Source organism: Thermobia domestica, chromosome 5 (genome assembly GCF_964235325.1).
Source record: "Thermobia domestica chromosome 5, izTheDome1.hap1.1, whole genome shotgun sequence".
NCBI classification, from domain to species: domain Eukaryota; kingdom Metazoa; phylum Arthropoda; class Insecta; order Zygentoma; family Lepismatidae; genus Thermobia; species Thermobia domestica.
In genome coordinates, this window is record NC_137458.1 from 10,768,730 (window position 1) to 10,796,593 (window position 27,864).

At 38.6% G+C, this 27,864-nt stretch overlaps 1 long non-coding RNA gene across 2 annotated transcripts in view; it reads left to right on the forward strand.

Moving 5' to 3' along the window:
- The window catches only part of LOC145684586 (uncharacterized), a 1,210,652-nt gene extending 1,187,682 nt beyond the window's left edge, over window positions 1–22,970 (forward strand). For both annotated transcript variants that reach the window (XR_014131326.1, XR_014131327.1), the window contains one exon: window positions 22,869–22,970. This is a non-coding gene — a long non-coding RNA (uncharacterized LOC145684586). The remainder of the gene's footprint in view (window positions 1–22,868) is intronic.
- Window positions 22,971–27,864: the final 4,894 nt, after the last annotated feature.

Consider the following 27,864-nt stretch of genomic DNA (forward strand, 5'->3'; position numbering starts at 1 on the left):
TCGGGGTACTCCCGTTTCCTCCCACGTTTTCATTCCACTAAATCTTCCATCATCATGCGCTTGCCTTCATCATCGTTACCTTAGCCTAAAGGGAATAACGTGAGACGTTAAACTGAAAGACTTCATTTTTTCCCATATAAAAAAAAACACAGGGATCCCTTGTGCTTTTATTTTTATAAAGATCTAATATTGAACAGAAGTGAAAAATCTACGACTTTCCGTTTCAATGAAGGATAGGACGCTAAAATTGCATTAAAAAAACATTTCTTGATATCGCTTACAAGTTTCACGTATAAAGTTGAAATCGGAAATTGTAGTTCGTTTCTCCTTCCGTGTTAATGTTCACAGTAGTAGACAAATTATTTCAGTGACGTTTAGACATTTTAATTCGCAGTTGGCAGTGTTGCTTGTGTTATTGTCATGTTTATCTAGCACGCAAGACAAAGAGAAAAAAAATCAAATCAGAAACAAGTAACAAAATACAAAGTAACACGCTCATCTTCCCCGATCTCTATTTAAGTATTGTTTCATATTTCGTTCAAATTTGTTTTTCAAGACTTCTAAAATATTGTAGCCTTAGAACCCTAGTAGCAAGAAAGCTTTCGGCTAGTTGGCGCATGCTTGGCTCTTGGCTTTCAACACTTGCATTTGAAATTCATGCTTGTATTTGCAAGTGTTGCTTCAGACCTTTTACAGAGCGTCATAGAATCACTGGCCGTTCATTGGCTATTGACTTGGCTTGACTTGTAAAACGCTTGCGTCAAGCTTGAATGGAACACTGAATGCAAAAGTTGTCCCCATGTAACTTCGTTACTTGAATCCAGGTTGCGGTATGCTTGCATGCTTCCCAATCAAGCTGAATGCAAGTTTGGCCGACTTGCAACTCAAGCTTACAGCAAGCGCTTTGCAAGTTGTCTCTGCTATTAGGAAAGAATTATGCCAGAAAATCCTTTTTTTATAAAATAAATAAATAAATACATTCAGTGAAGCTGTTCAACAGTCACAGCAAATGACAAAAATATGTCTACACTCATTGCCATTATGTCACTCTGGTATTATTCTTTATGCAATCAGCATGTTTAAATATGTTCATATTAGATCTTAGTTACTTTCTAGACTAACGTAAAAAATTGGATTATTAAGAAAGTTGACTCAACGAACGTGTATATATTTATTTCAGAAGTCTTTCAGGAAGCTTAATCAAAAATCTTAAACAAAATGTTCTTACTTTGGAGCTTATAAACTGATTTGGAAGCTTATTTAAAAAAGAGAAGTATGATTTTCAAGTGAATGCAATGACGTAACTCCTGGGGGGGGCAAACGGGGCTTGTGCCTAAGACGAATCGGGGGCGTAAAACAGGGTAAATATTTATTTTCACTATAAGGCAAGGAAAAGAGTTTTAGCAAACTAAAGATCATTAAATAATTATCTGAGAACCTTAACAGGACAAGACGTCTCACCAATCTTAGAATAATATCTATAGAGCCTAAGTTAACGTCAACGCTATCTTTTGAAGACATTGTTATAAAAAAAATGCTCTCAAAAGAACCCGGAAAGTTAAATTTTAGTTCGTTTTTTGTGCTTTCATTTGACTTACATCGATTTACGAGATTTGCAAAATGCCTGAGTATAATACTCGAGACAACAGCTTGACTGTTTGTTATAATTAAATAATCTATTCTAAAGCAACAGACTATCAGGGGCGGATCCAGGGATGCGATCGGGTCAATGCCCCCCCCCCCCTAGAAAAGGAGACTTTCTTATTTTATATATAAATAAAACCCATTCCACAGTTTGCAGCTCTTAAAAGTAGCTCTAAGTAACAGTATTACAACACACCGCCCTCCCCCCCAGAAGTCTGTTCAGGATCCGCTCCTGCAGACTATTCATTCATTCTACACATATGAACATCGCGATATAATTACAAAAGCATTGTGATTTACAGTTATTATGATAAGACCATAAGAATATGTCAAGCATGCTACTCTCAGATTATTTGGCAATCAAATATTAGTTATCTTGTACTAAAAATTAAATTATGTACAGCAGTTTTGACATCAAACTTTACCACTTGAAGATAGAATGCAATAGGAAAGTCACTGTGTGATGTCAATATAGGTAGGTGTAGTCGATTTGGTTTGGTTTGGTTTGGTTTGTCAGAGGCGGGGGACTAAGGCAGGTTCTTGTCCCAGGCGACAACTAGCCTAGTTATGTCGCTGAGTGAATGGTTACTTCTTGCCTGCCGTATACGTTTGTGCATGGAATCTCAATACGCTCTGTATATAATAATATTTAAGAGAAGACAATATAACAATATTTGAATCATCCTGTGCTGGATACTGTCTGCTTGGAACGTATTCACGTTACAAGGGTATTGTGAAAGAGACTCTTGTACCAGAATTTCTCAAGAGATATACACGAGACCTATAGGTGCTCTTTTTCTGCGTTAAGAGATGCAGCTGAAGATTTGAAATATTGCTGGCCGACCTCCTTACTGTCACTAAGCAGATCTTCGTCTTTCTTTCTCTGCCACTCGGGCGGTGTGGGTGGGCAACAGACATGTGGCGCGTGTCAGCTTTATTTTTATATACAGAACCAGATTCGACCGCGTAACGCTGACATGTAGCGTCTCCAGACTCTCCACTCCACAGCCAGAGATTTTGGCACCGAAAGACCACTGCACTCTCAAACTACGGAGTACGGGAACGTTGCTTCTGTTGCTGCTAATGTTAAAACTACAGAATATTCCTCCTTCTTCCCCTCCCTCTCTGTCTCTCTTCACCCCTCATCCCTCTATTTCCTTCTGTCTATCTCTATCCAGACTTTTTGATCGTCCAACAAAAATAAACATGTCAAAAACTGGCCTCCTGTGCAGATGGTAACTATAGCTAGCTGTCTATAAATGTTGCGATGATTTCTTTTTTCTCCTTTGCCTCTTACTTTTTAAAGCATGAATGGTGGTTGTGTGGGCTAATTAAGTTTTATATTAATACACGATGAAACATTTTAAAGGAAATGAATGTGAAAAACCTGTAGGCGGTGTACAAATGAAAACAACTAACTTAGTTGTCGTGCGATGAATAGTAGAAGCATCTGTCTAAATACGTACAGCATTCAATTACTTATATGCAGTAGCGTTGCCAGGATGTGTGTTTGGGGGGGGGGCAAGTGCTGTTATAGGTATATATAGAGTAATTACAAACAAAAAATATATAAACATAAAATATGTATAAAAAATTACAAACATCAAAGTACCAAAGTACATTGTCGGACCTCTTTGGGGGCGGCCCGGCCCCTCTGGGCCCCCCTTCCCTACGCCACTGCTTATATGATACAATACAGTACCGTGCGTAGGATTTCATCAAGGGGAGTCAAGCGCTGAAACTCAAGACAAATGTAAAATGAAATATTTCCTTTAACATCCCACGATTTTGCCTTTTAGGACAAGGAAGAAGGATGATTAAGACAAGTGAATGATGATGGGAGAATCGGTGGAATGAAAACGTGAGAGGAAACTGGAGTACTCCGAGAAAACCTATGAATTCGATGCTGCTCACCACAAACTTACTTGGCCGGGGATCGAACGATAAACCCTACGCACAAGAGGTAAGTGCTGTACCACTCTGCTACCCTGTCTCCACCCAGGACAAGTGTGGTATGTGTGATTTTCGTTACTATGTGTTTATTTTTCCACAATATTTTGCTCTAGGGGGAGATTTAAACCCCGAAACCCCCATTGTTTACGTCACTGGTACAATATATATAGAAGAAGGCTTAATTCTTAACGATTTTTAGACTATGTAGTTCATACACAATTACGAACACATGACATATCCTATCAAATCACATAGTATTTTCAACTTTCAGAACGAGGGCCGCGGTGGCTCAGTGGTAGAGCGTTCACTTCTGGTGCTTGGGGTCCCGGGTTCAATCCCAGCCCCCGCAAAGTGAACTTTTGTGGTGGACAAACACCGTGTGCGTGGGTTTTCTCAGGGTTCTCCTGTTTCCTCCCACTTTCTTCATTCCACCATTTCATTCATTTGTCATAATCACCGTCTCCTTTAGCCTAACCGGCATAAACATGGGACGTAAAACTCAAAGATTTCATTTCATTTTTTCAACTTTCAGAACAAACCGACACTTGTCTGTTCAGACCATAATTCGATACTTCTTAACGCATCAATAATGCACATAAATTTACGAAAATGTTATATATCAAGTTATATGTGTCGAATTCAATGATAGTGTTTTAAATTTCTAAACCAGACCACAACTGGTCTATAAAATCATCAATTTTTAAAATAGAAAGTGACCATTTTTGATCCAAATTTGCGTGCGCTTCCTAGAATCTGGATATTTTTGCTTTGATCTTCGTTTGCATTTATAAAAACGAGATACACATACTTCAACGCCCTTTCTCTTCCTCCCCTCTCCCCCAGTTATACAGAAATCAGTGCCGTTTGCCTGACGTCATTAGTCAAGTCATGGATTTGAGTCAACTGTCAACTCGATGTCAGGTCAAGTTTAAGGCAGGGAACACTCTCAAGTGCTACTGCGAATTCAGCCCACGCTAGACCTGAGAAGCTTCACTCGTATTTTGAAGTGTACTCATGGATATATTAACGTGGATATATTACAAATTTCTAACTGGAATGACTTAGTATCTTAGAAACTTTTTATACTGGGGGCAGAGCATAGCTCATCTGAAATTTGTAACACCGTGTATTTAGACAACTCAAGGATGAATTTAACTAATCTTCTTAGGATAAGAAATGAAATAATCAATTTCTTTTGAATATTTTCGACATCACACCACAAGCTATTAGGACTCGAAATAGTTTTAACTATTAAAATGGTAATGGCACAGAAACTTAACCATTATGATTATGCAACATCGTAAATAGTTGTAATACTCACAGGTAGTTCAGCTTTGATAATCTCCAATCGATTTCTTTTCACTAAGCGATGTTAATTCCAACTCCCTAGTCCACTCTCCGTACTTAACCAGCACAACCCCTTTCCGGGATTCAGATGCTTCCTGGTTGTAGCGTAGAGCTTAGCTTAGGTCTTCTTATGAAATTCCTTACTTTGTTATCTCCATATAGGAAAACTTCCTATAATTCTGGTGTGATGCCTACGTTATCTGTTTTTATTTTCCTAAACAGTTTGAATATCGCTTCCTTGTTTTACAATAAACAAAATAAATTTACAAAACACATGTGAGGATTTTGGGTACTTTACAATATGGTTAACAAGGTAGTCTTCAGCATGAGATACCAGGGTTCAATTCGTGGTAGGAGCACGTGTAATATATATTATTACGGGGCAAAATTCATTCTTTTGCTGACATTATCAGTAGGGACTCGGATAGTATCCTTCTCCCCTCAAAGTTTCAGTAACTCCATAACAAACAGGAATTATTTTCAGTTTATTTGTGTTTTGTCTAGAAAATACTTTCTGTAATTTGAAAATAAGTCTATGATACAGTGTAGTAGACAGAATATCCCTTCCTTACAAATTTTCTTTGTCGTAAGTCGTAACATGAGGAACAACATCAGAAAATTTACAAGCTGAATTAAAAATTCTTTTCTCTGTCGACAATAAATTTTCAATGTTTATGGAGAGTTTATAGAGTATTGCGTTACATTTAGTTTCAGAAACCTAGTCGGTATGCGAATTAAGGGATTTTTACGAGGAGATGGCATGTATTTGAAAAAAAAAAATACCACACGTGCATACAGATTGGCAAGTTCATATAGGCATGTTTGGGGAAATTCATGGTTTGGGAGCTAGGGCCGTCCAAAAGCGTGAAAAAAGACATGGCACCACGCGCTATAGCGAACAGGAGAAACTGTGGGTTGGCAGTCGATAGTATTAATACTTCCGACTTTCTGCCGATACATTGTGGTACCTGCTGTCCAAGGCTTAGACCACATTGCCACGTTAAATGAATCTTGTAGCTGTCATTTAAAAAAATCTTGAAACCCTACCATATTTTACCATGTAAACATAGTCTTGAAAGGGACACACAACATTTTTTTCCATCTTGCACGAAGTTGAACAATGTGCAACTTTCTGGGACGTCTTGCTCGCTACTTGCTATCGCCCTCCCGCTGACATAAAGGAAAAAACATTTTCGCCGCTTCCGAAACAACGGATTATCTTGGACAGGGAGGGGAAGTGCGCCAAAATACACGTTTTTAATGAGGAGGTTCACTGTCTGTCCATTAGAGTGCAGTGCTGCATGTGTGGAGACACCTTTCTTGCTTTCAAGAAGTTGTAACATCTAAATAGTAAATAGAAAGATCGGGATGCAAGATTTTTTTATGACAGCTACACGATTTATTTAACTTGGCAATGTGACCTTACAGTGCTTTTTGCCTACTTTGGACCCAGCAAGTCGGAGCATGTCCTTAAATTCATTATTCCCTTTGGGAAATCTCTCGTGTAGCACCAGTAGTTGAAATGAGACGGTATGCGGTGGTATACTATACCGCCTCTGGTTTTTCAGTAATTGAAGACATACCCCCTCTGTTTTTTCGGTGATCAAGACATACCGTTACTGGAAAGTCGGTGCTAATATACCTTTAATAAATCCATTTTTATACACAGTAATTGATGGCAACACCGGCATTTGTGTTATCTTTTCCTATCTCTTGTTTTTAAAATAATGTGTCTACAAAAAAAAAAAAAAAAAAAAGTTCACTCCTTGCTCCTACGCAAGAACTCGTGTTAGTTGTATTGGTTGCAGATAAGGGCTACATGAGTCATGGTATGGGCCCAAATATTGAAGATACGACTTGTTTAAACTGAAATTGGGAAGATTGGGAAGTATTGTTATGAGTTAGCCGGGATTGCTTTTGTGTCTACAATAATAAAGGAATACATAACTGAGTTCGGTATGTACGAGATAAAATATAGTTTATGCAATCAAAAAAAGTTTTGCTAAAGTGTTTAATGTTAAATCTGTTGCTTTTTTATTGCTTTATAATAACCATTTTCTATTTTGTATTGCCATATTTATTTATTTATTTCTATGTATGTAGGTATCTTCTTGCTTTAACGCATATAATTACCGTATTTTGAGCATAGGTGGATTTAGGGTCGTTAACTGTGGGGGTGGACCTTCCGGGGTTCTGGAATACTCCTCAGTCGACGGGGGGATCGAGGGTTCTCCCGCGAGAAATTGTTTAAAAATCGTTAATATAAAAGGTCGTTTTTTGGTCATTTTAATGTGTAATACAACAAAGGAGATACTTTTATTCAATTTTTCTCATGAAGTTGGGGCAGGGAGAAAGATCTTTCCATGCCCCCCTGTAACTACGGAGAAACTCTTTCATGGTTTGAGTCATTGGGTGATATCAATAAAACGGAGAAGTTACTCATTACGCCCAATTTTGAAGTAGTTACTCGCATTGGTATCAATAAAAAGAGAACTGAGCACTAGTCGTCTCGGCTGACCTCGAAGAAGCCCCGCCCCTCTAGAGTAACCACACCTCTATTCTCGAGCCGAGTAACTACTCCGCGTTTGATATCAATAAAAATGAAAGACTCTTCTGTGATGCTAGTAACTTCTCCAAATTTGTGGAGCAAGCTAAATAGGTGACTCCGTGCGAAATATGACAGAGTATATGATTGTTTTGCTATGTAGCAAAACTCATAAATTGCATAGAAATGTTGCAAATGGAGATTACAAAAAACATAGGTTCATGAAAGAAAATGTAGAGCACAACATTTTTTAGGAGAATCAACGGAAATTTGGGATGGTGCACTACGTAATGATGAAAAGATGCGGGTTTTCTTGCTTTACGTGAGTAATCCGGGATTCCAGGTCTGAATGTCAGAGGATTCTGTTGTGGCTCAAAGTACTGTGTCTATGACTACTACAAGTGTAATGGATGCGATTATTGCGAAATCTGAAAATTGATTGTTTCCGGAGGTGTGTGTAATATTCAAACAGCAAAGGCAGATTGGCAAAAACAATATACATTTCCGTGTGCTATCGGAGCACTTGACTATACACACGTGGCAATAAAGAAACCTAGTATTTTGGAGACGAATACGCTAATAGGAAGAGCTCTTTCGTGGCTAAGCGGATAGCGTACATGCGTTTGGCATGACAGACCCGCGTTAGATTCTCGGCGGAAGCTCATATGGTTCGGATTCCAAGTTAATCAGTGGGTCCCGTCTCATATAGCCTCGCTACTGAAAATGACATTAAACTCAAAAATCAACTCAACTCAACGCTGATAGGAAGGGTGTATACATGGGAATGTATATTTTTTTATGCCAAGGTGAAAGGGGACACGTATGGTGTGGAAAACGCAATCAGATGGACGTGCTTTATGACGTGACTGTCTGGACTGTTTAAAAAAGGAAACAAAGGGACCAAGTGTCTGATTTCGTTCTTAAAGCCAAACAATCTACAAAGACCTTGGACAACACGTGATATGCACTTGTCGTGCTAATCTTGATATTGCTGGATTCCAATCAACATCCATCAGTTCCAAGAGATTCGTCCCCGTGGTTTCAGTATTACTTTCTTGTTTCCCGTTTTCTTTTTCAAATTATTATTATTATTATTATTATTATTATTATTATTATTATTATTATTATTATTATTATTATTATTATTATTATTATTATTATTATTATTTGTTTTTAATGCTCGCTCAGATATTAAAGATTCTCTTTTGGATTTGTGTCTCATTTGTAGATGTATTTGATATTTCGTTGCATTTCACTGTACTTGCCTTGAAAGCTTCGGCTTTCCTTCGTTTACTTTCTGGTAACTATAACTTTGAAAGTTCCACTGGAAACTCTTTTATAATATCCACAAATGCATTTTGATTGAAACTGTCGTTACTACTTGTCCCTTCCATGGCGTTTAGGATACTGCACCATAAGTTACCCACAACGAAATGACCGCCCAACAGATGGGAGAAATGAGTAACTACTTCTTTTATTGATACGACTCAGTGCTACGTGCAGAGGAAGCGCGAGTAAACGTTCATAAATCTGGAGCAGACTAGACCTGAGTAGTGGCTTGTTTTATTGATACGAAATTGAGGGAGGAGATTACTCCAGGTGTAGTTATTCCGATTCTCGAGCAGGACTTCTCAGGAGTAGTTACCTATTTTTATTGATATCACCCATTGTGTAAATAGAAATGCAATCTTTTAGGCCACATATCCTCATTATCCTTCAACATTTCGATAGACGGTATCTCGAATCAAAATGGCAATAAAACATACCGCCTCTTCTTTTTTTCAGACTTCGAACACTGGTGCAGCCATTACGTATTATTGAAACTTGTATTTTTGGATGGCGTATTTGTGATCTTTTTTTGAACTAATATAACCAGCCTCTCCACAGTTCCCCAGTGTTCGAAAAAACGCATGTTGCAATGTAAGTTTCAACCTTTCGGACGGCCATACCTCCGAAACTTCCCACAGTTTCACATTTCTTATTTTAATGTGGGGACTCACCCCCTACAGTTTGTCCGTCTAGTTCATTAACATCCTGTATTTAGTAGCCCATACAGCAGTGGCAAATCTACACCGATCCGGGGGGCTAGGTCCCTCGAGTTTTTTGAGTGACAAAAATAATTGATGCTATAATTTATATATTTGCGAAAGTAACCGATGACACACGTATCATAGTCTGGAGTCTGGCTGCCCCCCGAGTTTTTTTTTACCGTCTAAATCCGCCACTGACATACAGATACTTCTTCCAGCCATACTTTTGTTTGCTAAGAGAAGTGGATATTTTCCTCCCCCCCCCCCCCAAGTAACAAAATAATATTGAAAGAAAATTGATACGATCGACCGTCCTGGAGTTTCGAAATTTGAATTCTGTGTAACAAAATACAAATGCTTACCATGGGTCTGCAGCAGAGAACTTTTTGTGTGTGTGTGTATGTGTGTGTGGGGGGGGGGGCGGTGACTGCTATTAATGCTGTTATATTCTATAAGAAAATAACATTTGGTTTGCATATTAGTGTTGTCCACGAAATGAGAGGATAGGAGAAATCTTAATTTCTCGTCTCGTCATGTCTATTTTATTCGAAATCTCGTTCAGTCTCGATTCTCGAAGAATTATTACACGTCTCGACTTGATTTCGGAAAGTATTTTCTCGTCTTTTCTCTCTCATCTGGTTTTGTAAAATTCTTTGTAAAGTTCAGTACAATGTTAATGTCCTGAATTTTGTCTTTCTTAACGTCATCTAGAAGTTACCATAATCCTTTCGCGCCACGAGAAGTGTGATATAACAACTTTTAAATCATTATTAGAGTATATTATGTAATAACCTGCGTATCTGTAAAAGTTTATAAATATTCTTCACTGTGTTCGTACAAATCACATCACCAATCTATGTTTTTTTGTATACTATGAACAAAATGTAACATTAAAACAGTGTTTGAAACCTAAAGGCTTGAGTGAAGTACTGTTGCCGACAGCACTCGTGAAATTTTTCATCTCATCTCGTTTTAACGAGACGAGAATTGTTATGCTTTTGCTCTCATCTCGAATTTAGAAAAACGCTTCTCGTGTCGAGGATAACACGTTTGAATTTACAGGGTGGCCCATGATGCTTCAAAGACTGCGGTAAAGAAACTAGCTACAGCTCACAGATGACGAGAAGAAACCTAAAACAGGGGTAGCGGGGAAAGGTCAACGACACGGTCAAGTCCATTTTCGGTTTTTGAGGTGTGGTATATACTTAGATGTCGTCTGCTACTCCGGGTAGTTATCTGTGTTCTATTCCGTGGTGTCATTTGAAACTCCGTACGAAAAGTGGGCGAGCCCATACCTACGTCACACTACTTCTGCTAGGGTTCTTCTCGTCATCTGTGAGCTGTACATAACTTGTACATAAACATATTTCTCTCATCCATTTCGTTACAAGAATTTTAATCTCTGTTCTCCATTGCATGGTCCACCAATGCACTATCCAAATCGATACATGCCTGGAGACGAAGAGCAGCCATCCAAATCAATACATGCCTGGAGACGAAGAGCAACCATCCAAATCGATACATGCCTGGAGACGAAGAGCAACCATCCAAATCGATACATGCCTGGAGACGAAGAGCAACCATCCAAATCGATACATGCCTGGAGACGAAGAGCAACCATCCAAATCAATACATGCCTGGAGACGAAGAGCAACCATCCAAATCGATACATGCCTGGAGACGAAGAGCAACCATCCAAATCGATACATGCCTGGAGACGAAGAGCAACGTTGTCACTCTTCGATTGAACTCTTCTGTAGTAGCTTCCCATAATTCGGCCGAATTACGTATGTGAAGTTGAGACACTTTGTCTTTTAAAACACCTCATAAGAAAAAGTCAGGTGGCCAGCCCAATGAAGCGATCGAGCTGACCGATCTAGCAGTTGGGGAATGTTTCATTCAGCCACTTTCGCACTGGTATGTCATAGTGTGGCGGTGCTCCATCTTGCTGCCACCACAGGTTATCCCCACTCTCAGGCTATACAATGTTGCCATATCAAAACATTTTGTCCAAAATTATAAATAGTACAGTCAGTCAAACATCATATATAAGTCTTATATATAGGCCACACTGTAGAAAATCTAACCTCCGAAGAAAACCCATGCTTCTTGAATAGATTAAGTATTGCTCGCTTATACAGTGAGAATTTCAAATGCTATACATTGCTGTACTTTTTTTTCACAACGCAAGAATAATAACTAATAGAGTGCTTTAGTAGTGATTCATTAAAACTTTTTACAGTAACAGAAGATAATTTGCTAGAAGAGTTGTGTGTGTATACAAAAAATATACACCTGCTTATTTTCTAGACATATTCCATTAGCTAGATAATGGATAATAGTTAAAATTTCATAAATACCACTATTATTACAATGTTCTTAACATAGTTTACGTAACTAGAACATTTTAATTTTAATATTTTAGCAAGTCCTTACTTGTTTGGAAAAAGAAACATGTCTATAAAACAAGCACAATTTCGCTCGTAAAAGTAACAGTTACCAACTGCTTCTATATAACATAATAAATTTAGTTTAAAAGAAACAGATAACTAATTTTCATCATGTTTTCCAATCTAGATATAATAATATGGTGTTTAATGAGAAACGATCTCTCTATATGTATAGTATCATGCAAGATTGCTTTTTCAGTGTTAAAAAAAGTATTTTTTATTAGAAACTTCTGGTAATGAAACCCTTGGGTAAGCTTTGGGGTTTTAATAAGAAAACTTAACGGAGCAATATTCTTCAGATTATTAACGTCTTGATATTTTTTTTCTTTCTGCTTGCTTTTGAGAAACTCTCTTGTTATTGGAGTAGAGTTTTCCTTTCATAAGTGTTCCAAATATTATATATATACACACACATCGTATTGCCTGAGGTGTTTTTGATCTTTGTTAATTATATAGAGAAATTAAAAGTCTAATATCGCTAGAAGAGAAAGTTGCTTCTTAAAACTTATATAGTATTTTATTTAAACTCTCATTACATACGTTGTGTATTGTATATGAATGAAAAAATATGATACGTAAAAAGGTGTTTTTATTAAACAAAGGGGTGCGCTTTGAGATATCTATTCTGGCCAAGAAATTTAAAACTTATGGGAGAATTGAGCGCCATATTTTAATGCAAATAGTATGTTGTACATGTTCGCCATTTTCTGGTATTTCTAAAACGACCCATTTTGCTTCTTTTTTTTAAATAAAAATGTTGATATCTTTAACACGCCATTGTCTACAACAGGTTTTCCAATGGTTATTCTATCCCTGATCAGGTGATTTCCCATGCCTTCTTCTTCTCTACTAGAGATGGCACGAGACACAATTTCTACAGTATTATTACAAAATTCTATATAGTGTTAGGAATCCCCTTCTCTCTCTTTATATATATATATATATATATATATATATATATATATATATATACGCATGTGTGTGTGTGTGTGAGAGAGGCGCAGGACTATAGGAGCTATAGCCCCCCTTAACTCTCAGGTACACTGGATAAAATGGGGTTCAATCTACTTTCTTTACACTGGATAAAGCGGCAAAGTATGGTTTAGCCCCTTCCTTAATCATATCCTAGATGCGCGGATATATATATCGCCCTTCTCGAGACAAAGGGGCGTATCTCATTTTCTTAATTTTTCCAGGAGATAAGTTTAAAATTTCGTTTGATATCCTTAGTTGAGGTATATAACTTACGAGATCAAACTATATATACATACATACATACATATATATATATATATATATATATATATATATATATATATATATATATATATATATATATATATATATATATATATATATATATATATATATATAGATAGATAGATAGATAGATAGATAGATAGATAGATAGATAGATAGATAGATAGATAGATAGATAGATAGATAGATAGATAGATATAGTATATACGAGGTGTGTTGTTGGTAAAAATACATTTATTGATTTGAAAATCCGAAACACTAATGCCCTTCAAAGTAGTACCCTTGGTAATGCACACACTTATACCAGATATACTTCTGGAACGCTGCTTTTGGAATGGTGACCAACTGTGACGTCGAAATTCGCATGATGTCCTCTCGTGACTCAAATTTGGTTCCTTTTAGTGACATTTCCAGCCTGGGAAATAACCAAAAGTCACACGGATCCATGTCGGGTGAGTAAGGAGAATGTTGTGTTTAGCGATGAAAGCCTGAATCAAATTTCGCGGGCACTCTCCTCATACCCAAATTCTCGTTCAAAATTGAATGTATCGATTCGATTTGATGATTTCCGCTTGGATATCGCCAAAGCTTTTGGCAACATTTGATTCAATATCGCTGTTCAAGTGTTTCCGTCATTTTACAAAAAAACTGAAATTCGACGATCGTTCACTACACGTCTTCACTCCTTGGCCGACTGCCAGCTTTCTGCGAGCGGGAAAAAATTCACGACTGCGCACGAGTATCCCCTCTACATCTACACTGAACAAAAATTCCCGCGGTTCGTTGGTTTACACGGGAAAAATAAGGTTCGATACTTTCTGAACACACACACATTGTATATTTAAAAGGCACTCATCTCTGGCTCAATCTTTAACTTCGATTGATGTAGTGTAAGCTCTAAGTTGAGTGTGCAATTTATAATATCAAAATTTAGAAAGTGCTTCAAACATCATTTTAAAACATTTATTTAATAACATAATAATTGTTTCCAAGTATAATCTCATAGACCCAAATTTCAGTACGTAGTTTAAGATGTCCAATTTTGGAAAGTATGCCAGATACATACTATTTTAGAATTCTATTCGATAAGTTTGAGGCGTTCTGGAACAAAATGGTGAGCACGCCACGGATATGATTTAATATTAACGTAATATATAATCAATATTTCAATAAAAATGTTCACTTCTCAGTGTACTGACTGTGATTATTCACAGAGACAATCTTCGCGGGTTTGTCCTTGTCTCGTTTGCGGACAAGAAATATTTGAATATTAACAGCTCTAAAGGCACGTCTGGCCAGTTCACTCTTCTCTTCCGGAATGTGTCATATATAGGTTAGTGTGTAGTTTATAATACAAAGAAGAATCATAAGTCTTGCAATGTTTTCGCAACCCAAAGAGGAGACGCGTGTATACGCCGTGATCGACAGCAAGTGTAGTGTGGCAAGGGACTATTTAGCACAAAGGCCACCACCACGTCAGTTTCTTCGATCAGTTTTTAGTGGCACTAACGATGGGTGCTCAACAACGTCTAACACATGAACTGTTAGTGTATGAATTTGAACGCTGCGGCAGGAAGTCAAAACATTTGCCCTGCAAAATGAGAAGGGGCAGTTAACTCGTTTAGGTATTTCGTGCAGGTTGTAAAAATGTCGAAGATTAGACAAAAGTTGGGCTGTCCCAATGTAACAGATTCTATGGTCAAACGACACGCTATTGAGGAAAATAACCCAGGACACACGAAGATTGCGAAACCAGCTTTGTACGTATGTCAGTCCATTGTAGTGCGCCACCTTCATGAACTTAGGAAAACCAGAAGGAGCTGTCGCATTGTGCTACGTGAGTTGACACCAGCTCAAGCGCAATGGGGAGTTGATCTGCGACGACAACTGCTGCAAAACCCACATGGTATGCATTCCCTGAAACCGATTGTCACATGCGACAAAAAGTGAGTTGCGTTTTCCGTAATCTGATTAGGCAAGAACAACGGTTGAGCAAGCGCTAACCTTCAGAATCGGTCTCAAACACGACCGTTTCGAGCGTAAAGTCATGCTCTGTGTATGGTGTAAGAACTACGAAAAGGTAATTCACCTCGAATTCGTTTCTAATGGTCGTACCATCAATACTAATCTTTATTCTGAACAGTTGGAGTAGGTGTATGGTGCACTATCCCAAAAAGGAATATCCTACCTTGGTGGACAGAAAGCACGCCGTGCTGCAACAGGACAACGCAAAACCACACGTCGCTCGAAAAACACGACAAAAAATTAGAAACTTGGTGGCATCGAACTGGTGCCATACCTTTCTCCTTGACATTATTACCTATTTCGGTCCATGACGAACTTCCTCTAATCACGATGCTTCACCACCTAGCACGAAGTGTAACAGCAATGACTGATTTCTTTACTTCTAAGGACGAGGCGCGGTATCGACGTAGAATCGAAAAACTGGCAAAAAGATGGCTGCAGACAACCCAATATGATGGGTAAATACAGATATGTTGTGTACCAGAATATTGCAAGACTTCTGACTTGTATCCTTGTATCAATATTTAAGGGTGGGGTCATCGCCCCCAAATATAATCCACTCGAGGAAGAATTAACAAAGAGGATAAAGAATTTCTGTCGTAAACTTCATCGTGCCTTTAACTCAATATTAAGAACAGCGTTCTTATTTGATAGAAAACGCCGTTTTCAAAACGGTGTTGAATACAACACTGAAGCTTCAACCAATACTGGCAGCATATGACAAGTGAAAATCAATGCAGCGTGAATTTTGCAGCGCAGTATCGAATCGAGATCTTGGGGGGAGGGGAAGGGGCCTTCATGAAGCAGTTGGTAGAAAAGGGCTGAATATGATGATGATATCATTGTTTGGACATCCCCCATTCCCAATATTTTCTTCAAGTCGGCGCCTATGCTTGTATCATAATTTTCGATCAACCAAATTTCAGCACGATATAAAAGGCGTTGGAAACAACTACTAATTAATTACATTTATTTAAAATTTTGTAAAAGTAGCTCACTTACCAAAATGCTCTATTTACGTGTAGTTTTATTTAAAAAAAAAAAAAGAATAAGCGGAAATGATACAAAATATCGTAAAACACACTGACTGCTTGTGAACTTTAAGATAATTTTGTCAACTCGTGTAAATTATAATATCTCGTTAACTATTAAAGAGGATTTTAAACTATACTTAGTATTATTTTCGAATCAAAGAGTGTCACTTGTGACGTCACTTGTGATGTGGTGTGATGTCACAAGACTTACGCTATTGTTGTTATTATTCAATATTCTCCTTGCCAGCAGAGATTCTCGAACTAATACAAAGTTTGTATTTCTTTCCTTACGTTCGGGTTTGAAAATGTTTCTTCGTATTTCTCAATCTTCAGCTTCCTCTTTTAAAACCCACAAACGCTCCTTGTGCCACCAGTGACCCACTTTATTTTTCACTACGTTACATGGGCTATATCATTCAGTTAGTCAAACCCCCGTTGTTCCACTGCAGGCACACTACCCGTTCTCTTGTTGTACGAATTTCGTTCAGTTTTCTTCTCAGGTTTTCGATGTAACACGGTATTGTTCAAGGCAGTTGCTAACGAATAAAACTGGTCTTGGGCGTTTATGGGTTAATTACCAATTTTTTTCTTGTATTTGCCAAACCATCGTTCAGATGTTCTTCTTCCTAGCGTATTTGCACGAATATAGGCCGCATCCAAACTTTTGACACAAGATTATAGAAAAAAAGGAAATCTCGAATATAGGCCGCACTACTAAATTTACGAGAAAGTTCAATTAGACAGTATTTTGAGTTGGATCTCCTTGTTTCCCCTTCTTCAACTCTCGCATAACTAAATTTGACACATCTCCAACAGGACTGGGTTTTGCGTATTAGAAAGTCTGGTGACGTGACTAATTTAAGCGACAGTGTGCGGAATTTCAAAGCTGATTTATTCGAGAAAAGTTGATCATTTGGTTTGTGAATGACGATGGGAAAGGATCGTACTAGTTACACAGCGAAATTTAAACTTCAAGTTATCAGCTATGCAAAGGAACATGCAAAGCGGGAAGCTGGACGCATATTTGGGGTGTTGATGATGTAAAGAAAAAAATCGTCAGTGGTGTGCAAGTGAAAAGTTCTTGAATAGTTCGAAAAGTCGGCGTTCATTTCGAGGGCAAAAGTGCAAATATCCAGATGTGGAAAAAACTTTGCTTGATTTTGTGGTTTAAAACAGGAAATTTGTATATGCCGTTACAACTGAAATGATTCAAATTGAAGGCTTGAAAATAATACGTGTACATGTCATTTTGAAACTGATGATTTATGATCTGAGGGGAGAAAATTTCGATTATAGGCCGCACCATGATTTTTCAAGCCAAAATTTAGGGGGGAAAATGTGCGGTCTGTATTCGCGTAAATACGGTACTTCTTGCTTTCTATCTTTTCCTCTATGACATTATAAAGAAAAATTCTTTGCAAAATGTGTCCAATTCAACTGGCCTTTTATGAAGAATGCTGGTTAAAAGCGTCGTCTTCCCTCTTGTCAATCTTAAGCATTTTCGTCTGTTACTCTCTCCGTCCATTTAACTTCTTCTCCATCTTTCTCCAACTCAACATTCTTAATCTCTGAACTTCCAAAAATGTTCTAGTTTTCGAACCATACAGTCCTATACTCAGAGGTGTACGCAGAGGGTGGGTCCTGGGGGTCCGGGCCCCTTCCGAAATCCCGACTTTTTTTGTAAATGTAGTCTACTTTTAGGGTCAATTTTAGAAATTTTCATATAATTTAGCCTCAAATTGTATTTGGACCCCTACCGAAATAAATTCCTGCGTATGTCCCTGCCTGCACTCTATATATAGCATTTGACATACTTCTTCCTTAGTCCAATGTCAAACCTGCTAGTTATAAGTGCTCTTTTGGTACGGCATTATTGGCCTGATCTCTTTGATTCAGTTGATTCAGTAAGCGTCTCTCGTCAAAATATTTTCCAGTTATTTGAACTGATCGATTTGTTGAAGCTCTCTTTATTTGATTCTGATCCGCAAGGGCATTTCTACTCTGGATGACTTTTGACTTTTCTATGTTGATTTCCATTCCATATTGTTTGTCAGTGCCATCTATTCTATCCATCGGGGCCGCCTCACCTCTGGTGCTTGGTGTCCCGGGTTAAAACCCTGCTTCCGCCAAGTGAACTTTGTGGCGGACAAACACCGTGTGCGTGTGTTTCCTCACGGTTCCCCCGTTTCCTCCCACTTTCTTCATTCCATCATTTCATTCATTACTCATCATCATCATCTCCTTTAGTCGGGCTGGCATAACCGTGGGACGTAAAACTCAAAACTTTCATTTCATTTCATGCTATTCTATCCACCATCTCCTGGCTACAATAATCGTATCACCCATATATTTCACCTTGTTAATGACCAATGATTTATGGTAAAGGTTCATTATAAATGTTGTTGCCACCAAAGATAATTAGAAATATCTCATTTAACGTGGGACCCGAACTCTGATCTTACACAGACTAAAATGACAATGTTGATGATACAGAGAATTAGTTTACTCGTATTTCCCCGATTTTACACTTTACAAAGAACCATATTCAAAATGGTGTAAATCAGGGGAAAGTATAAGATCTTAAAAATGTTGCACATTCATAACATGCATACGCTCCATAACTTCTATCTGTTACAATGCTGAATGGGATAATATAGAGGTTGATTAGATAACATGCAGAGGTTGATTCATTTATATTCAGCCTAATTTGAATGCGCTACTTACCTGAGAAGTTGCATGATTCTACAACCGGTTGTGTTTGATCTGCATGTCACCTCTATTGACTATTACCCGGCATCGGAGTTTCTATTGCAAAAGACTGTGTTGTAGGGTGGACCATATGTAGTGCATCCTATTCCTCTTTACAGGCTCTCCTCGGGTCGCATACGGTGCGGATTCGATGATGGGACAAACGCCGCTTGAGGAGTTCTGCGTTGTGCTCGCATAGTAATCCATTGTGCTCGCATATAAAATCTTAACAAGTTTGTCAGAAAAAGGAATTGACGAAATTCCAGCCATACGGCAATAGAATTCCAGCGATGTGTTTGCCTATGTGGCTCGTTGCCATATCTTGGTGAAGTTCAACCTGGTTCACATCTTGTACACACAATTCCCGGATTTCTTGCTGGTATTTTCAGTCGGGGTATAAGTTTGGTAGTACGCAGCATTACTTTTGACGTTTTACTCCACCTTTCTGAGACACAGTTTGCCCCTGTACAAGAAATCGAGCACCATCATGAACCCTTCTGCGAAACTCTCTGCACACTGGGAGAAGCACGAGCTTCGGCCCTTGACATCAGCAGATCTGTATGTAATTGCACGAACTTTACCACAGTCCGTAAGATAAATCCAATAACAACAAACATCCACCGATCACCCGTGAGGTGACGTTCATAAACCTCCCATATGACATGATTTCATGGCGTGTACACTACTCTTGCAAACGACCGTGAGGTGTAAATTCGTGTGAGTGGCTCGGTTGATTGTTGCCTGAGATGTGCTACATTTGTTGGTCATCGCATGCTGTATAGAGTGATTTTCTGAGGTCGCTAATCGCCAAACAATACGCAATAGCGGCCGGGTTCTCTTCACGAGACACCGTTTTCTAGCTGCTCGCGTAAGTGAAGTGGGCCCGGTACTTTGTGCCGGCTTTTTCCGTACAATACTGTTTACAGTGACACAACCTACGCGAAGATTATGCACTTGACGCATTTCTACGATGAAGGATGTCGTGAACTTATAGTCGAAGAGGACCACAAAGAACTCTTCCTACAATCTGTTCAGTTTCGGAGGCATCAACTACGCTTGACTACACTGCTCTACTGCGTGATCAACGAGATAGTGTTGTTTGCCTCGTGGTAATCTCATGGCGATGAGTTGCGCATGCGCGGCACAGTTGCTCAATATAAATGAATCAACCTCTGTAATCTATGTTTTGTACCGTTCTTCTTCATTCAATAATAGTTCACCATGAATTGTTGCTGCTTTCAATCAGTGGGTTGTATAGGCACTGCTCATGGAATAATTCTACATAGAACAAAGGAATTATAAAGCAAACTAAGTTTTCCACTCACTAAACGTAGATGAATCCGATAGGTAGCGCATAAGTTACAAGCGTTACCTTGCATCGTCTTAGCAAGAAAGCAGAACATGGTTACTTTCATTGTCATGACCAGTTTCATTATTTCTGTGATGCTATCTTGCACTTACGTAGTAGACATCGATGTGACAGGGAGTAAATAGCGGGAAATTAAAATTTCATAAACGGTAAAAGAAAATATTCCCATAGCTTGTGAATGTAGGAAAACTGCAAAATCCTTTAAAAATGTAAAAGATGGGAAAACCTTAAGTGCAGGAGCGTAAAAGCAGTGTAATATTGTATTTCAACAAACACGAAAGCTGAGATAGTGCCACACATATACTCAGAGGGGATCATTGCATGGTCGTAAAAGACTAGAACACATTTAGCAAATAGCACAGTCTCAGAAGTGAATGTTATTTTTTTAAAAAATAATCAAGTTACCCACGAAAAAATGGGTTATTTTGAACCACTTATTTGACTAGTAAATTACTTTTCCTCACTACCGATTGCGTTCAATGTGGCAATCACAAGCCCGAACGATCACCCGGCAGCGAAGTTTCTATTGTAGAATATTTCTTAGTAGAATGGGAACTGCAATGTCTCGTTATACCGCTTTGGTAACTTTCCGAAGACCCCACAACGTACGGCATAGTGTAGAGCAAGTTCCTGGTTCAAATCCAGGATAGTCAGTTGGTGAGACAACCGGGGATTTCACAGAAATGGACAAAAATGGAATCACTCGAATGGCCGATTCTTCTGCCTTCCTTCCATAGAATGTTGGGATGATCCAGCGGTATGTCTAGAGAGGCCTTGTCCATGTGTAACCATACACTTATGGTTATGTCTCTGTATAGGTGGGGGATAGGTCTGGACAGACGATCCATGATTCTCCTGGAAGTAAGCTACATTGACTTAGATGTCGGAAGGAATCTCGACGACTGACAATGTTCCGTAACTGCAATATCCCGCCAGCACCTTAAATCCCTGAGAAAACTTTTCCTTGCATTGCATACATAGGCTGAACGACCTCCATTAGTCTGTTTTACAACATAAAATGGATAAAATTCTGTAGGTCCCATCTAGGTTGAGCCAGGCCCGTATCCAGAGGGGGTCTAGGGGGGCCGGGCCTCCCCCTAAATTTTAGCTGCCCCCCCTAAAATTTTAACGGTAGGCTTGCAAATTAACTATAATATAATGATAAACTATAGTATGGTTGATCGGCCCCCCCCTAACTTCAGCCGGGCCCTTCCCTACATTTTTGGGCTGGCTACCGGCCTGGGCGGAGCCACCCCTCATCCAGGGAACACAACCATTTCCACTTTTCCGCCGCATGGTTATATTTCATACAGTATTTTGATGTTGGTGAACTTCTCTGTGAGGCCATTTCCGGGCGTTTTGTGACGTGCTTCCAATACGACGTTCTTCTTGATGATTTTGGTAACTATGTCTTTTTGAGACACTTGTCATAATGGCCAAATTTCTTTGTGTTGAGGGATACTCTTGTGTCATTACTCTCCTAATGAGCGCGCTGTATTGGGGGTTCGAGCTGATTGTGCCGTGTTATCACAACTTCCTGCCGTCTATGTACCGCAGGGGCCTATTGGGTAAATCATCGGATAGCGAGACCCACATAAGCTTTGCTGGCAATTAAACCTTCTTCTTTGCACCGTTTAATTACTGCTGAGTGGCTACAATGAGCAGCGGAAACTCCACAAATAACCCCTTCAGAAGGTTGTTACTTTTACCTTCATGTTTCCAGGAATTGTGGTGAACTAATAGTTATCAAGTACAGGCTCCAGTGTAGCCAGCAATGAATCATAATGTAACAGAGGTTAAATGCGTCATTCGAGAGAGCCAGGGGAAAAGATGACAAATTTAATGGTGAGCACACTTCTGTAATTGACATGAGAAGAAAGTGAGGCCTATGTTTAGCAGAAGGGCTCCAGCTTTTTTCTGTAAAAGATGTTACAATTTTGGTAATTTCTGTTCACATTCGGTTAGTTTAGGGTAGGGTTGGTTAGTTTAAGTTAGGTTAGGCTAGTTTAGGTTAGTTTAGTTTATGTTATATTAGTGTAGGAGTCCCGCATAATTTTCTTTTAAAAAAATGATAGAATTTCGCTTATTTCTACTAATGTTACGTTAGTTTAGGTTAGTTCAGGTTAGCTTACGTTAGTTTATGTTAGGTTAGGTTAGATTTGGTTACGTTCTGTTACGTCTAAGTACTTGCATCATTCATTTCTCCTGTAAATTTTGTGTTTTTTACGTGCTTCTGGACCCCTTGTACTAAACATACCCCGAAAGTGACAACTCAGAGAAAAAACAATGATACGATATTATCCACCACTCACTTGTAACGGCTTAGATCGGACCAGGAATTTTTCGGACAATAGATGACGCACTACAAGTAACTCATGTGACTAAATATTTTCCCAAAAAATGACAAATTTTATATTTCAATGTATTATTTCTCTAATTTCCAAAATGTTGTTTATTTTCCAGGAGAAGAGTAAATTTCCCTGACCAACAATGAATGAAAAGGAGAGGTACTCTATTGTTGTGTCTCGCAGCCTCAAAGCAGACATCCTGGTACATCATGACAGGTAAGACATTCATATTACCATTCCGTAGAATTTCTGAACTGCAATTCCCTATGATAGTACGGCATTTTCAGCTAGCATGTTAATGTAATTAGGAAACAAAATTAATTTGAGAAATTTCGAACTCCGATATAAAAATTCAGAAATGAGATGTATATGGGACGATTTACTGACCACCCAAGAATAGGACTATGCGATATTTCGATATTGACTTTTGGATATCCAATATTTTTATATTTTCGATATCTCGATACTTTTATATTGTTCGATACTTCGATATTTCTATATTTTTCGATTTTCGATATATTATCAATTTAAATATATTAATATCAATTTTTGATATTCAAATATCCAAGAGACCATAGAAACCATTTGGTATCGAATTCGAAATGAAAATGAAATTAAATGAAAAAATTTAGTTTAGCATCTCACGATTACGCCCTTTAGTCTAATGGAGACGATTATTAAAGCAAGTGAGTAATGATGCAAGGATTGACGGAGTGAGGATATGCGAGGAAATGGAAGTATCCCAAGAAAGCCCAGGGACACGGTGTTGTCTAACACAAACGTACTTGGCCGGGTATTGAATCAGGGATCCCGTGCACCATAGGTGAATGCTGTACGACTGAACCACCGTGCTCCCTGTGATCGAGTTCGATTTAGGATTTAAGAATGAGATTTCTGGGCTTTCGGCATCTGTGGCCATGTTAGACCGTCACGAATGAGCGATGACGTCACACTATCCGAGGGAAGGAAGGGAAGAAGGGATTGGGGAAGGAAGAAATCGGCCTTGGACCTATATGTTAGGTACTACCCCGGCATTTGCCTGGTGTGAATGAGAAAAAGCCAGGAAAATCTCGCTCAGAATGTATGGCCTGATAAAGCTTCTCTACGTTTTCGACCGAATGTCCCCACCGTGAATCGAACCCGGGATCGCTCGCACCAATAGCGAGAGAGTTAACGACTACGCTACGCGGTGCCATATCAATCGAGTTCAAGTAAGTCTCAATTGCCAAATGGCAATTTCTGCCTGCATTAGTATGAGTGGGCTAGAACCTTCCTTTGAGGAGAACACTCACATATCACGCGTGAAAATTGTGCGGAACTAACTATATAACAATTCCTTCAAATATCGTGATTTGGCGCCATTTATCTCTTTGTTAAGCTGTAGCTATCCGTTTCTTCTTCTTCTTAGGCACCCTGTTGCGTCTCTCCCCTGTTCCCTCACACTCGCCATGTCTCTCGATATGTAGATACAGTACATAGAATGCTTTCGACTTCCTTTAAAGTCATAAATTCCGTCATCATTACCAAAGGATTAATTACCCTTACGCGTGCATTCCCCGAGTAAACAAAAGAGCATTGGAATGATTTAGCGTTTTCAAACTGAGTTTCTAAACATAATGAAACATAAACTCTCCGCCACTGCTTGCATACAATTATGCCTTCATGTACACCCTCTAATTGCCTATGATAAAATATGCATTTACACATACAATACACTTTTTTGGGGTGCTATTAATGGACGTGATGGTATGTTGTGTGATGAAGTGAGTGCGGGAGGCATTGCATAAAAGAGTTTTGCGATTCAGTCTGTATATGTTTGTGTGTGTGTGCACCGCCAATATCAATTGCACTAACTACAGGCAATGAACCAGTGTCCAATCAATTTTATTTTAATGAATGTGTATATATTTCATGCGTTTGTGTTGATGAAAGGAGTGTGATTGGCAAAAACCTGTTAAATCGTGTGCAAATGAGAGCTTTTCTGCTTCTTCTTCTTCTTTCTAATCGCAGAATTTGTTGCCAAAATAAATGTGCGTCGAGTCCAGGCAAATACTCTAAAACACTCAGTGAAGCAACCAACAGTGTGAAAGCGAAAGGTAATTAAAAATTGTGTATGTTAGTGTTTTTTTTTTTTTTCTGCCTGTTTCCGATATGTTGTTAAAAATGTGTTCATCTCTGTCAGCAACAGTTGTTGCTAAATTGGCACGGATCATGAGGCAGCAATTATGTCATTCGTTTTTGGGAACTTTAAAAATGTTCCGAACGTCAGACTCTTTCTAAAAGGTTTTAATTGATGTCACTATACTTGTCACTAGAAGACAAGTATCAAAATCTGGTCGCCATCATACAATCTGCAACTCAGCATGACCCCAGCTGACAAATTGGAAATTATGTATCTTAAGGTGATAAATTGAAATTCGTCTTTAGCTGCGAAATTCAAGCATAGTGTAACGAAAGGCCATGCATTAGGATACGACGGAGACAAAGCAGCAGATTGTTGCGTTTAAAGTACAACACTAATTAAGCTAATACGAGAAAATGAAATGAAATCTTTAGGTTTTACGTCCCACGATTATGCCGGCGAGGCTAAAGGATACGGTGATGATGAAACATGAATGAAATGGTGGAATGAAGAAAGTGAGAGGAAACGAGAGAACGCCGAGAAAACCCACACACACAGTGTTTGTCCATCATAAAGCTTACTTTGCGCGAGCTGAGATCGAACCAAGAACCCCAGAGGTGAACGCTCTACCACTGATTAAGCTAATGGAATGGGGACCGTCCACCACTAGATTTAAAGCTAGGCATAATAGGCCATAATCCTAAAGGCAAAAAAGCAAATATTAAGAAACTTAAACACCAGAAGTTAATCCAATGATAGACAAAACAGTTCTTTTTACTAAGTTGGCAGTAGTTATTTCAGGTGTAAGAGGTTAGAGGGAAATTGCAACTAATATCTAATTGTCCTTATTTGACCTATTTAATCCACGTTCGATGTAAACCGAGCGAAGTAGCTCAAGCGGTAGAGCGTTGGCTTCGCATTCGGGAGATCGTGGGTTCGATTTCCGCTGCCGACCATCCTGACTGGGGGTTGTCCAGGGTTTTTCTCAGTCCTTCCAGGCAAATGCCGGGATGTTACCTACTAAACAGGCCCTGGTCGATACCTTCCCAAATCCTTTCAATTGTTATTGTTGTTGTTAGATATCCAGTATAAAATGGGCTCTGAGCTGTATCTGGTGATTGTTAAATGAATAAATAAATAAATAAATAAATAAATAAAAATAAACCTAAGTTCAAGTTCCACATACGGATCAAAGTCCCCTTAGTTGAAATATCATCTCTCAGAGACGAACCCTTCTCTCTATCAAATCCAAGTCAACAGTCCTGTCGAAAAGAATTCAAACATTTTTTATTTGTTTTGAGTTGTGACGCATAATGAAGGAGCAGGAAGACATGATGTCGAGACCATGCTAGCACACTATGAAAGATTCCAAAATCAGGAGTCAGCTTTATCTGAGGTGACATTGTCCAAACCAAAGACGAAGTTGTACTTCTTGTCATGTGGCATATACCATCCTTGAAAATGGAATTTGGGAGTCAAGCATATTACCTGGACAGTGGAAAGACAAGTCCTCTCAAAATCGATGGGTCAACTTCTTGATGGTGAAATACAGCAAAGTCGCATCCTCAGTTCGGTAAATATACTTGCAGAACGCGAAAATGTTACAACTCAAGCAAAAGACAATTTAATACAGGGTGAAGCAGTAATGTTGCAATAACAGTAATGCGGAATTCACCATGACACACAGGATGAAGGAAATCTATAGTTGCAGTTTAAAAAAATAGAATTTCCGAGAGACAGGATGATAGCTGTTAGCCTAAGCTTTATTTTAATTAATTTTCAAAGAAGGAACTTGCTTTTGTTAATTAAAACTTGATTGCAATGTCATTCCTAAAAACTCGAGGATTCGAGGATTGTGACGTAGAAGTGACTAATTAATGTAAATATCCTGGAAAGGTTGATGGCCAACATCTTGGTTGACCATACGGAATTTCGGGAAAAACCGATATTGTCCAAATTATGAATAAAATAGTGGCTATAATTTATTTTAATATTATAATTATATGATATGTAAACTAGATTTCCTGAACCTTTGCTACGAGGGATATTTTTCATATCCCCTAAGTCATCAGAGAGATGGCGAAACGGGAAAAATTACCCACTCCAACATCTACAGATAGCATTCAATCATAATAGGGTGGCGAGTGTAAAAACTTAACAGTGGAATCCAAGCGTCCTCCAAGTGTGTACTATGTGATATAATTCGATTTCTCCAGGCGGAAACGCATAACACAGATGCATTTCATTATCACATGAGTAAAGTTTACGGCGGTAACTTTATAAGTGATGACTATATGCACGAGAATCTGAATTTATGCACAATCTCCTATGAAATTGACGACGCATAATGATGCAGATATCTAATTGTTCAAGCATAACTAACTATCTAACTAAATCTATGGCCTATGGAACCCGAAGGTTTAATGCCACATTCACAAAAGCTCTCTATTAACTTCTGTCCTTAGCCGACTGGATCTAGTTTCTACTTTGGATTCCTATTTCTGCAAGACCCATCTGCACCTAAGTCTTTCTAATGAATGTTTTCCGATTGGATTTCCAGTAAAAACTTTAAAAACGTTTCTACTTTCCTCATCTCTGGCCACATGACCTGTCCACCTGAATCTCCTAGACTTGATGATTCTAACAATGTTTAGTAAACGGTTTAAATTACGCAGTTCCTCGTCATGAAGTTTCCGCCATTCCCTATTGCGTTCCTCTTGGGCCCGAATATTCGTCTCAGAATTTGATTCTCATTCTCAAATACTTTCAGTTTGCGTTCTTCCCTCAGAGCAAGCGACCATGTTTCGCAACCATACAGCACAACAGGCATGATTATCATTTTATGTATTTTAAGCTTTAAATTCCTCGCCAGAATTCGCGACGGCAAAAGAGTTTGAACCAAACAATAATATGAATTCCCTGCTTTTAGTTGACGTTTAATTTCTTCGTGGGTACGCTTTTGTTTCGTTAGTATTGATCCTGAATATTT